Source organism: Podarcis bocagei (assembly GCF_964188305.1).
Source record: "Podarcis bocagei genome assembly, chromosome: 16".
In the NCBI taxonomy this organism is placed as follows: domain Eukaryota; kingdom Metazoa; phylum Chordata; class Lepidosauria; order Squamata; family Lacertidae; genus Podarcis; species Podarcis bocagei.
Window position 1 is genome coordinate 37,041,970 of NC_138142.1, and position 8,215 is coordinate 37,050,184.

The following is an 8,215-nucleotide window of genomic DNA, read 5'->3' on the forward strand; positions in this document are numbered from 1 at the left end:
GTGGTACCAAGTGACTCTGATGCACCAGAGTCAACAGTGGTGCAGGACATTGTTGCCTTGGGGAGGACCATGGGCCTAGAGGTCACAGAGGAGGACATCAGAGAGCTGGTGGAGGAGCACGACCACGAGCTGACCACCCAGGAGCTGGTCGAACTGTAGGCAGAGGCTGCGCAGGAGCAGGCCTCGCTGGAAGAGGAGGAAGCAACTGAGGAATGGCTGTCCTCCAAAGAACTGAGGGACATTTGCCTGAAGTGGAAGGATGTGCAGGCTTTTGCACAGCGGCACCACCCTGACAAGCACGTGGCACATGACGTTGGGAACTTTTTTGATACGAGGGTCATGTCGCCTTTCAGGGAGCTGCTGAAAAGGCGGATGTAGCAGCAGACCATGGACAGGTTCTTCAGCAAGAAGCAAAGAGTGGAAGAGGAACCTTCTTCGAGTGGTCCCCCAGAGTCTTAGAAAATGTACTGTACACTTTGTTGATTTTTAAATGTTTTTCTGTCATGTTTAGAAACTTAAATTATTGTTCCTTCAATTTTTGAAATGCTCTTTACAGTATGGGTGACTTTAAAGAGCACTTAATAAACTCTTGTTGTACTAAATTTGGCTTTGTTTGGACTTTTTTTGACCATAGGAACGCATTAATTCATTTTCAATGCACTCCTATGGGAATTCGTGATTCGCAAGACGAAAAATTCGCTAGACGAAAAAACTCGCGGAATGAATTAATTTCGTCTTGCAAGGCACCACTGTATGTGCGTGTGTGTGTGTGTGTGTATATATATATATATATATATATATATATATATATATATATATATGCATATATATATGCAATGTTTCCTTATTGTATTTGCATGTTAAGGATAATGCATTTCTCTTCTCCATAGTTTTATAGCTTTTAGCAGCGTTTGTAACCTACTATTTTTTTTCTTACAGAAGGTTTTGATTAAATGATTCAGCAATTTGGTTAAATAAATAAATAAATAAACGTCACATCAGTGCCTGCCAGCACGGCTGATTGTTAAGGATGATGGGATCTGGAGTCTAGCAACATCTAGAGGGCCACAGGTTCCCCACCCCCTGATAATATTCTTATAGAACAGGGAGGGGGAATACGCAGCTGAAAATTTTCTTCAATGTATTCTAAAAAAACCCTTTCAGCACAATCCTCATGTGTCTACTCGGAAGTAAGCTCCATTGCGTTCAGCTGATATGGAATACCAGCTGTATTGAGTAATCTCAGACACCCTTCCCACACCACCAGCCCACACTGTTTACCTGTTTCCTTTGCGAAGGGAAGGATGGGTGAAAAACACAACGTTAAACAGGGAAGTCAAAATAATTAGGGCGCTTCAGTGAAACAGCTGACAATTAAAGATCTAATGATTAATTTTTATTTCCTGGAATTGAGCAAGAGTTATTTCCTCTATGCACGCCAACAAACCGTATAAAAAGGGATGTCTCCCAACAGATTGTTCCAGAGGCATCTGATACTCTGAAAGTATCTCTTCGGATCCAGCAGGAAGCCAGGTAAATTGTTCCCTGTTTGTGGGTTTCTTGCTTATAGAAATACTTCTCTGTAAGTTGTTAAATATCAGACTAACTTGATATTTTTTCTCACCACTGAATTTTACCCAGAGTGAAATGTTGAGATAAATGTTCAACTTTTCCCCTGCACCAAATTCTGGAGGAATATTCAAAACATGTTTCTGTCAAACTGTGGTTTGGTGTTCAGATGCCTCTCATGAATGGTCACCATTTCATGGGTGTTCTAGTCTTCATAAGAAAAGAGTCTCTGAATTTGGCAAGCTGAAATTGTTTAGAGACACAAGGTGTCTTTGGCATAGCTGAAATTGTTTGGAGACACATAAGAAAAGAGTCTCTGAATTTGACATAGCTGAATTGTTTGGAGACACTAGGTCCCTAAAATATTTCCTACAGAGAAAATTTTGGGGAATTTGGGGGGTTCAAACGGAACAGAGGGGGCTCTCCTCTACAGAGTCAGATCAGTGGTCAACCTAGCTCAGTACAGTACTGTCTACATTCACCAACAAGTGTTCTCCAGGATTTCAGACTGGGCCCTTCCCAGTCCTATCATCAGATGCTGGTGGTTGAGCGTGGAACCTTCTGCATGGAAAAATAATAATATGATGAGCCACTTGAGTTATGGGAATTCAATAACTCTTCCTGCCCTACCTGGAGATCCTGGGGATTGAAACTAAGAGTTTCTGCATGCAAAGCAGATGCTCAGTCACTGAGCTATGGCCCCTTCCTCAAGTGGGCACATTCTCATTATGCAATGGAAGAGATGCAGTAGAAGGAAAGCGACATGCTTTGAGAAGCTGGATGCAATGCATTGCAGAGGCATTCATTCTTGCCATGGAATCCCACCACAAGGGAGATCAGTTGCAGATTTAGGTAACAGTGTCCTTGCTATACCAGGTTGCCTATGATGGACCTCCAGTTTCAGAAGCAGAGAAGCCTCTGAATGCCAGTTTCAGAAGCAGGGAATGCCTCTGAAACAGCAATGTAGAAAGTGCTGTTTCAACAAGGTCCTCTTTATGGTCTTCCCATTGGGTCCTCTCGCTGGCCACTGTGAGAACAGGATGCTAGACTGGCTGAGCCTTTGGTCAGATGTACAACTAAGATCAGGAGCTTGGGCCAATTTTCTCTCTTCCCAACTTTCTCTCTGATAGACATATAGCCAATGGTGGGAGAGGCCAGAGACAAAAGAGGGAGGAGTAATAAATGTAAATGACACCTTTTCTGCAGTGGGCAAATTTCTGCATGCAATTGCACACTCCTCTGTCTCTTCCTTCCAGAAAAGTGAGAGGAATTGACAGATTTTAAGAACACCTTCTAGGCAGGCCAAAAATAAATGGGATTTGAAGCAGGGTCAGTGAGACCTTTGAACTATAGAGAAAAGGGGGTATGGCTCTCAAGAAGGATGTGTGACTTGGGAAGAGTTTGGAGGGCTAGTTAGAGGGGCCTGTAGTTGGCACCTGGATCTGAGGTTCCTCACCTCTCTTTTAATCCAATAATAGTAGATCATAATTGCTGCATCCAAATGTCATTTCAGATCTACCCTCCCTGCTCCAACATGTCTTTCCTGAATGACAGTATGCTGTTGGAAGACTTCTATGAGCCAGAAATGGATGCTCACTCCAGCCTTGACTCCTTCTCTTATCAGTATCCAGGCTGCTACCCACAACGTCCACAGTTTCCTGGCCGGAGTTGGGGATGTCCTCGGGGGTATCGCCCCATCACAGGGTGCATCCCCTGCTATCCTGGTCTGCCGTGTCCTCCAGGGTACCGTGTCATAAGGATTTGTGTCCCTTTTGGCCGAGCTTCCTACCAAGGAAAAGGCTGGCCATGTTAATCTCAGAAACAACACTGACGGAACATCCAAGGAAGAAGATTCTGATCTCAAGATTCTGATCCTCGGCTTAATGAATGAACATGGTATTTAGAAATGCTGAGTGCTCCAGAATCCCCACTGTGGAACCTGTGGGATTTGCGAGGCCTCAGCACTTCTCTTACCAATCCAGATGCTGCTTTTACTTTATTCCTTTCAGTTTTCCCTATCTTGGCATGCTTATCTTAAGAGCAGGCTCCTGTTTCCCAGCCACACCTATCACCTTCTATTCCACCCATTACTGATGAACCAGGATCCTCTACCACAGCTACTTCAACTATGAAAGATACTAAGTCAACATGGCCAAAGTGAACACTGGTGGTCAACCCTGTTGGCTTAGCCTACAATCATTTATCAGCTTTGTCTTTGTGATGTCTACATGTCTGATTATTGTTTTTTCAGTGTTCCATGTTGCATTTATCTCCATCTGCCCTGAGTCATTTCCACTGACTCCTTCCTTCATTTTCACATTAAAATGTTCAGCATATTATAGAATGTTTCTGTTGAGTTTTCTTCCCCTCCTTCCACTTCATCCTCTGTCACAAGGTAACCAGTGTGGCATCTTACAGAATTTGTTGGTCTCCACGTCAAATTCGTCTCACCCAAGTTGTCATATGGTTAGAGATGATGGGACTTGGAGCTCCAGAACATATGTAGGGCACTTCTTTGAATACTCCTGCTCTATGACTCACGTGGGGGAGCCTTTGGCCAACAAAGATATTTTTGGACTATAAACCCCATCTTCCCTGAGCATTGGTCATGTTGGGGAATTGGCTGGGGAATTATTGGCGCTGTAGTCCAACAATGTTTAGAGGGCCAGAGCTTTTTGAAATCTAATTTTTCATTAAAAAATATTCCACATCACAAAGGGAAAGAGAGAGAAAAATGTATGCTCTATGGAAAGCTTTTCATCAAGCCCAAGGGCTATCTAGTTCAGCATCTTATATCACATACAGTAGTACCTCGGGTTAAGAACTTAATTCGTTCTGGAGGTCCGTTCTTAACTTGAAACTGTTCTTAACCTGAGGTACCACTTTAACTAATGGTGCATCCTGCTGCCGGCACACGATTTCTGTTCTAATCCTGAAGCAAAGTTCTTAACCCGAGGTACTATTTCTTGGTTAGCGGAGTCTGTAACCTGAAGCATCTGTAACCCGAGGTACCACTCTAGTGGCAGAGCAGATTCATCTGGGGAGCCCACTAGCAGCATATACGGTAATATATTTCTTTCTTTATTGCATCTGTGCACCACCTTTCATTTGAGGAGCTCAAGCTGATACCTGTGATGTGCCCTCTCACAACAAACTTGTGAGATTGCTTAGGATGAGAAATGGTGACTGGCTTAAGGTCAGCCAGTGAAAGTCATGGCTGAGTGGGGATTTGAGCCCCTATTTTTCCATTGAAGCCGAAACTGTAGGTTGCATCAGAGCCAAAGACAGGGAGAGCCAGCTAAAGCTTGTTTTCTCCCCATCCCCCTTTCTGCTGAGTTATACAAGGGCAACACTGAGGTTAAGGAGGAGAAAGGTGACAGGCAGCTCCCCAAATCTGGAGTGTCTGCCAGTAAGAAGGGCAAACTATGGTTAGGGGGGTAGTTCCACATTTGTCCTAATGGACAAGCCTCAAACAAGAACATAAGACTGTTTGATCAGGTTGTCCATGAGCTAGTATCCACTTTCTGCCCTACTTGCACCTCCTTGATCATTCTGACTGCTCTTTTCTGCCCTGTTTCTAACACCTGACCTACCAGATGCCTCCATGAAGATCACAGGCAGGACATGATAATGGCACCCCTCAATCGTGTGTGTTTGTGTTGGTAGAGCAAGAGATTCTTAACCTCAGGGTTGTGGGTTTGAGCCCCACATTGGACAAAAGGTTTCTGGATTGCAGGTTGGGTTGGACTGTATGACCCTCATGGTCCCTCCCAACTCTACAATTCTATGATTCTACAGTGGTACCTTGCTTGTTGAACAGCTTGACTCCTGAAAAATCGACTTCCGAACGCCACAAACCCAGAAGTGTGTGTTCTGGTTTGCGAATGTTTTTTGGAAGCCAAACGTCCTACACGGCTTCTGATTGAGTGCAGGAAGCTCCTACAGCCAATCGGAAGCCAGGCCTTGGTTTTCGAACAGTTCCAGGAGTTGAACGGACCCTGGAATGGATTAAGTTCAACCACCAAGGTGCCCCTGTAATTGGGCCAGCTATTCGTTATATGTGTAGCCAACATTACTACTCAGGTGTAGAAGGCTCTAGGGGATGAGCAGAAATACCCTTAATGGAGAATTGCCTTGCCAGACCACAAGGCCAACCCAGTTCATCCAGTATCCTCCTTCCAACTGTGGCCAGTCAGATCCTCCCATGAGAGGTCCACAGGCACCAGTTATCCCTGTCGTTTGGCCCTAGCGCCTGTGCTTTAGGGGTAGACTGCTGTCATCCACAGAGGCTCCATTTCGAATGCAGCCGATACAACACTCTCTCCCTCCCTCGTGCTACTCTCTAATCTTAAGAGGAACATCTCCCTCTGCTGTCAAGCTAGAAGCCATGCAATTTTGTGGCTTTCTATTTTGACTCCACTCTATTCCTTTGAGATTTTTATGCCAGATTGCTGCAGGGTATTGTTATAGACTGTTCTTCCAGACAGTTGTTAGGAATTGCACCTGAGGTGCAAAAGGAGTAATTACCATTCTTCAATGACACATTGACAGTGCTCTCCTAGTCACTCCCTGCTGTAAAATTAGGTGAGCTCAGTCTTTCAGCCTGGCTGAAATCCACCATCAGGAATCAGTGTTTCACTCAGTTCTGTGAGAAGAAAGGAGGAAAGCACAGAAGGTGGAACGTGTAATGAATCGGAGCTTCCTAAGGAGGGGTAGTGATTGACAGATACACATTGCTCCCCTCCCCCTCCTGCGAGTATTTCATACCCTCCAAGTGTCCCTGTTTTCCAGGGACATCCCTGATTTAGAGAAGCCATCCCGGTTTCTGATTTGATCCTGGAATGTTCCCACTTTTCTTTAGGATGTTCCTAGTTTCATTGGAGAAATGTTGGAGGGTATGGAGCGCCAAGGAGGGGGTCGCTTTCCTGAATGTTCCCTCCAAGCTACTAATCAACCACATGCAGGCAATGAATGGGTTACCAGACTTTATTGCCTTCTTCTCCAGCACCAGCTACAGAACATCAAACAGCAATATTTATACATACATACATACATAGGGACGCGGGTGGCGCTGTGGGTTAAACCACAGAGCCTAGGACTTGCCAATCGGAAGGTTGGTGTTTCGAATCCCCGCAACGGGGTGAGCTCCCGTGGCTCGGTCCCTGCTCCTGCCAACCTAGCAGTTCGAAAGCACATCAAAGTGCAAGTAGATAAATAGGTACCACTCTGGTGGGAAGGTAAATGATGTTTCCGTGCGCTGCTCTGGTTCACCAGAAGAGACTCAGTCATGCTGGCCACATGACCCAGAAGCTGTACGCTGGCTCCCTTGGCCAATAAAGCGAGATGAGCGCCGCAACCCCAGAGTCGGCCACGACTGGACCTAATGGTCAGGGGTCCCTTTACCTTTACATACATACATACATACATACATACATACATACATACATACATACCCCTCTCTGGGTGGCTCCTAACAGAATATTAAAACATTATATTAAAAATTAAAAACATAATAAAACAGCAAACATTAAAAACTTCCCTAAAAAGGGCTGCCTTCAGATGTCTTCTAAAAGTCAGATCATTATTTATTTCCTTGACATTTGATGGGAGGGTGTTCCACAGGGCAGGTGCCACTACCAGGAAGGCCCTCAGTAATACATGGCATGTTCTCTGCCTCCTCATGGAGGTAAACTTGAAGGGGCTGGGAAATGCTGGCAATCAACCAGCTCCATCACATGCTCCCGCTGTTGGAACTAATTGTTCCCACCTGCCTGAGGGGCCCCACCCAGCGATACATGCTCACAGGATCACTACTTCATGGCATGGAGTTATCTGACCCATGAGGAGGTTGAAGGCAACATTCCCACATGCTCCTATGTATCCATAGCAGCAAACTTAGAGCCATGTGCAAATTTATGTGCCCTCCAGACCTTCCATGGCAATTAAGCATAATAAGCTTCTACAAAGAATTATCACATTTTATGCCCCAGAGGTGTGGGAAGTTGTGGTGTCTCAAATACAAATTTCCGTGGATTTCTGTAATAAAGATTTATAATCCTACCACTTAGGAGAAATTTGTATGCCATGAAATTAAATCATCTGCTATTGAAGTGGGCCAAAGAGACTAATACTTCAGGAACTGAGCAAATTCATTTTCAAGATGGCCATTCTGCAAAATGCCTGCATTTTTAGGAATGGGGGAGATGTTCAATTCAGGAAGAAGGAGGATGGGGACAAAAGTAGAATGAGCTGCCTCTGTATTCCATTGACTCTGGTCTCACCCATTTTGTGGCTTCATGAGTATGTCAGCAGTCTCATTTTGTTTCTAGAGTATGAGCGGAGGATTTTTTTCTTTTAAATACAATTTCAAAGTGAACAGAGGCAGACTTCCTTGTGCGTGAAGCTTCCATGGGTTTTCAAGGTAATCCTGCTTCCAATCATAATGAAGGAGATGAATAAATCCACTTTGTCTCAATTTTGGAATACCTGTTTCTTCCCCCCCAGCTAGAGCTAAAAATATTTTCTCATTATGAAGTTATTGTTCTTTAAATAGGCCTTGGGTTGTTGTCTGCTTTCCAAAGAAGAGGAATACTTATGGTATATAGTATGGAGTTTATTTCCCCACAGTCTTCATTGGTGCTGTCCA

At 44.5% G+C, this 8,215-nt stretch overlaps 1 long non-coding RNA gene across 1 annotated transcript; it reads left to right on the forward strand.

Moving 5' to 3' along the window:
• Positions 1 to 1,422: 1,422 nt before the first annotated feature.
• On the forward strand, positions 1,423 to 3,913 carry LOC308575639. Its single transcript, XR_014002896.1, has 2 exons — positions 1,423 to 1,533; positions 3,083 to 3,913. It is a non-coding gene; the product is annotated as an uncharacterized lncRNA (long non-coding RNA).
• The last annotated feature ends 4,302 nt before the right edge of the window (positions 3,914 to 8,215 follow it).